Source organism: Sturnira hondurensis, unplaced genomic scaffold (genome assembly GCF_014824575.4).
Source record: "Sturnira hondurensis isolate 20B ecotype Veracruz unplaced genomic scaffold, ASM1482457v3 Scaffold0003693, whole genome shotgun sequence".
Classification (NCBI taxonomy): domain Eukaryota; kingdom Metazoa; phylum Chordata; class Mammalia; order Chiroptera; family Phyllostomidae; genus Sturnira; species Sturnira hondurensis.
In genome coordinates this window covers 6543501-6548554 of record NW_028076324.1, presented here as the reverse complement: position 1 = coordinate 6548554, position 5054 = coordinate 6543501, and the positions used below count along the sequence as shown (strand labels likewise).

The following is a 5054-nucleotide window of genomic DNA, read 5'->3' as shown; positions in this document are numbered from 1 at the left end:
CTCTGGCGGGCAGACAAGCTGGCCTCTGGCTGAGGAGTGCTCAGTGGAGAACACCCCTCAGCCCTCCTCACGTGGCCGCGAGTCTGGTTGCTTTGCTGGGCTCCTGAAGATGCATCCTGGCTGGCTTCCACCCCTGCACACCCAAGAATGCAACGTCTCGATGAACTGAAGGATTGTCCCAGAAATCACAGCGTTCTGGAATGTTTTGGTCATTGCAATGACCTTGATTGGGAGATGAGAAAATGCTTGGAGAATGAGTACATGGAAGAGAGGACCAAGAGCATGGAGCATAGCAATGGGAGAGAGACTTTTTACTTCTCCAGATGCATCTGAAACATAAATTGTATTTTCACCAGATGCTTTGTCTGAGAGAAGACCTAAAGACTCTTGGTCGATAACCAAAAGAATCCCATTTCATTTGGTCTCCGGTATGTTTTGAATAGCAAGTGATCCCTGAGAAACTGAGCCATGGAGAGATACGGAAACCCTGGATTTGGAATATTTGTTGGGCAGAACCTAACGAATTCTCTGGTTCCTTTACCAACACACTGACTTTTAATGTTTCTTTCCTTTGCCTACATCCAGTTAACATCTGAATAACTTCTATTTCCCTAATAAAATAATTGACTTTAAAAAAGCCTAAAATAAATTCTTGAAATAAACTTAACCTGGATATATACTCTTTTTAAATTCTTTAAGATTTGATTCCCTATTTGTTTAGCACTTTTTTCTTTAAAAAATTATTTAATGTAATTGTTGTTCAAGTACAGTTTTCTGTCTTTTACTCCCATCCCAGCCCACCCCCCCAGTACTCCCCACCTCCCTCCCATTTCCCACCCCCTTGGTTTTTGTCCACGTGTCCTTTATACTTGTTCCTTCTTCCCCTTTCCCCCTGAAATGTTTAGTGCTTTTTTAAAAAGGATCTTTGGTTTTGAAAAAAATTGGTCTATAATTATCATTCTTATGTTTCTCTCCGGTTTTGATTTGTAATGCTAATTTCATAAAATAGAGAGTATTAGTTGTATTATCTCATAAAACTAAGATAATAACTATTGAAACTACAAATAGTATAAGTACTTAGCTAAATTTTTAGAGGAAAATAATGCAAAGAAAATACACTTTACAGAGCAAAATATGTGTGTGTGTGGGATGAACCAAGGAAACATAAAATACATAAAACAGAATGACAATAAAAGTAAGTTTTAGATTTTTCTATGAAAAACAACATCTGAAACACTTCATCTCACTGTTCTACTACAGGCATATCTAAAACAAGGAAACAGAGAGTTAAAACTGAAAGGCCGGACCAACGCACAACAGACGAACAGGCACAGATGATGAGAGTAGCACTGTTACGTCAGATAAAACGGGGTGCGAGAGGCAACCCAGGGTGCATTCGTTATCTACTGCTGTAAAAATATTACGTACTTCAAAACGTGAAATGACAAACATGTAGTATCTGTTTCTGAGGGTTGGTAACCCAGCTGTGGCTCTCCCACAGGGCTGCAGCCAAGATGCCGGCCAGGGCTGGGGTCCTCGGGAGGTCTGCCTGGGGCTGGAGGGTCTGCTTTGGAAGATATTCCCAAGACATAGCGGGGCTATGATGCAAGAGTGCAAGAGCAGCTGCGATAGCAGCCGCAGCCCCTTAAGGTGACCTACTTTTCAAAGTCTCACACTGCCACTTCTGCTTCATTCTGTTCCTTAGAATGAGTTGCTGAGTCAACCCATGCTTAGGGAGAGAGGAATTAGATCACTCCCCTCAAAGTAGGAGCATCAAAGCATTTCTGAACATACTTTTTTAAACCACTACGTGGAGCATAGAACACCTTAAAAAAGGGTTATACACAAAACCCCAAAGGAAGCTCCATAATTACAAACAGCAGAAATTACACAGGCCGCATTCATTGACTTCAATAAATAAAACAGCTTAAAAGTTATATTATAAGGGTAACCACCAGACTGAAAATAAAAACCTTCCAGGTTATCAGAAGCAACACATACATGCGCACAGATACATAGTGAAACATTTATTTACTTATTTAAAAAAGATTTTGTTTATTTACTTTTAGAGAGGGGCAGGGAGGGAAAAAGAGAAACATCAATGTGTGGTTGCCTCTTGTGCGCCCCCTACTGGAGACCTGGCCTGTGACATGCATGTGCTCTGACTGGGAATCGAACCAGAGACCCTTTGGTTCACAGGCTGGCACTCAGTCCACTGAGCCACACCAGCCAGGGCAACAGTGAAATATTTAAAATTCAGAAGACATAAAAACAGAATTCATAATATAAAGTTAATGACACAATTATGTCTAAGCATATCTGTCATGATAATGATTGCATATGGACTAAACTTGCTTAATTAAAAACAGCCCACAGATTTGATACTTGTGTATAAGGATAGTTACTGTCACATTATTTGTAATAGTGAATATTAGAAATAACCTTAATTTCTCTCAGAAGTGGGGTGGCTAAGTAAATTATAATTTCTATGCAAGGGACATTACACAGTTCTTAAAAAGAATGAGGTAACTTCATATATATTAAATGAGACAATCTTCAAAAAATATCATATTTTAAAAATCAAGATAAAAATACGTATAGTCTGTGAAAAGAATGTACTTAATTTCAGTATGCTTCTGGAAAGACCCATAACAAACCAGTAATATGGTTGTTAATGGGAAGAGAAGGTAGATGACTGGGGGCAGAGAGGAGAGAGAAACTCACCTTGCACTGCCTTCTTTTTGAATTTCATATTTGTACCCAAGCATATATTATTAACTGAAAAAATTTTAATAAAGTTTAATAAAGTTCTAATGAAAACTTTAATTATTTTAACTAAAATAATTAAGTTTCAAATATTTAATAAAGAATAGACTAACTAAATTGATGAATAATTATGTAAGATATTTTAAAGTTGGTCAAAGAAGTTCCTCCAGTAAATGGTTCTGGTTCTTTAAACTTTCCACGATCCCACTGCATGAACTACTCCACATGCAGAAGAGGAGGAAAACTGTCCGGGTGTGGTACCAAAATGACTGAACACTGGACCCAAACCCTGACAAAAATAGTGTAATGAAAAACCTATATATTTACTTGTGTACCTATGAAAACAGATTCGAGAAAATGCTCTCAGGTTGAAATGAAAACTCTTGCAAATGGATCAGAAGATGACAAACTTCCTGATACAAAAATGGGCAGAGGAGACAGACACAGGTAATTTGGAAAGGAGTTATGGGGCATTGGATGCAATCGTGGTCAACATTACTAGTAATGAAGGGAATGGGTGGGGGAGGATTCATGAGCTCCCTTTTTGTACTGGATTATTAAAGATGTAAACGGTACCCAAGTTTGCTCAGGCCATGCAGAACTGGACACTTTCATAGCCTGTTTACGACGTTTTTGGAGAGCAATCTGGCAACATGCATTCTAACCTCGGACACTGGAATTTTTCTTCTAGGAATTTATCCTAAGGAATGGACTGGTCAAGGGTTGTACAATACAATGTACATACAATAGCGTTTACAGCAGTGGCGACTTGGGCACTTTTAAAATAAATTATGATATATTCATATAATTCCTGATAGCCAATAAAAATGATAGTTGAGATTTAATACTGGAGAATGATACACTTATGAAACGGTCATTTAGTTGAGAAGTTTTGCATTCCTTAACTACTATGCATTTGAAGATTAAAAAAAATTTTGTTTATTTTTAGAGAGAGGGGGAGGGAGGGAGACAGGGAGAAAAACATCAGTGTGTGGTTGCCTCTCACACCGCCCCCATTGGGGGCTTGGGCCACAACCTAGGCATGTGCCTGACTGGGAATCGAAAATTGAACCAGTGACCCTTTTTTTTAAAAAAATTGTATTTATTTACTTTTAGAGGGTAAGGGAAGGAGAGAGGGAGAGAAATATCAATGTGTGGTTGCCTCTCGTGAGTCCCCTGCTGGGAACTGGCCTGCAACCCAGGCATGTGCCCTGACTGGGAATTGAACCGCGATCATCTGGTTCGCAGGCCCGTGCTCAATCCACTGAGCTACACCAGCCAGGGCTGAAGATTATTAATTTAATAATTTAACTAATTATATAGCAATAATTCAATTAATTAAAATTCATAAGTGAATTTTTAAAAATGCTGCAGAAATGGTGAAGTTATTTCCATTAAACTCTCATATTTTTTAGTTTAAAAATATAAAAAGACACTGCATTGAAAAGTTTAATAGTACTAACTTGGGTAGTGGAATTCTGTGATTCTTTTGACGATTTTCAGAATGAACATGCATTACTTTTATACCATAAAAATGATATCTATCTATATCTATATCTGCAAAATCTGGCACTGTCTGCTCTTTTTGGTTTATTTTCATCGCCACCTCCTCACTTCCCTACCCTGGGAAAGTAGAGTCAAAAATGGATGAGGGGCACTGTTTTTGCTAGCTCCTACGGTTTAGAAGAGTTAATGAACTCCTAACCCGGGAAGTGCAATTGACTTCAGATTGGATGATGGTGACATCATGTCAGTAAGCAGTAGCCAATAGTAGCGTACCTGCTTAGGAAGTTTCCTTAAGACCCGGATGCCTCAATGAGGCATCTGGACCAGCTCCCCAGACACTTGCCACCCTAGATGTGGCCTGCAGAACATCATGGCTACCGCTTTCGGACCAGGTCTTCGTCTGCTCAGCCCGTTCTCCAGGCACGAGCCACCCCGGGGTCGTCTCCAAATGGGTTCTGTCCTTTGTGCGCTCTGGCTCCCTCTCTCTCTCAGCGTCTCTGTCCCAGAACTTCACCCCTTTTTTGAATACCCCTGCCTCTAGCGTCCGGCTGAAAACAGGCAAGGATTCACAATGAGTCAATGCAAATGTTTCCGTTTGTCCCCTTGTGGTTACCCATCCTGTCTCTGGGGCCCCAGCCCAGCAGTTACCTCTCTCCTTTGTCTCTGTTAAGGCTTCCCCTCCTAACCTCACAGTTCAGGAAATAAAACCCTTCCTCAAGGGCACCAGTAACCACTTAATAGCCACATTTAACACTCTCATTTTCTTAATGTTACCTTTTTAA

At 39.8% G+C, this 5054-nt stretch overlaps 1 pseudogene; it reads left to right on the top strand.

Annotated features, from left to right (window-relative positions):
• LOC118984588 (COX assembly mitochondrial protein 2 homolog) lies at positions 1-380 on the top strand (annotated as a pseudogene).
• The last annotated feature ends 4674 nt before the right edge of the window (positions 381-5054 follow it).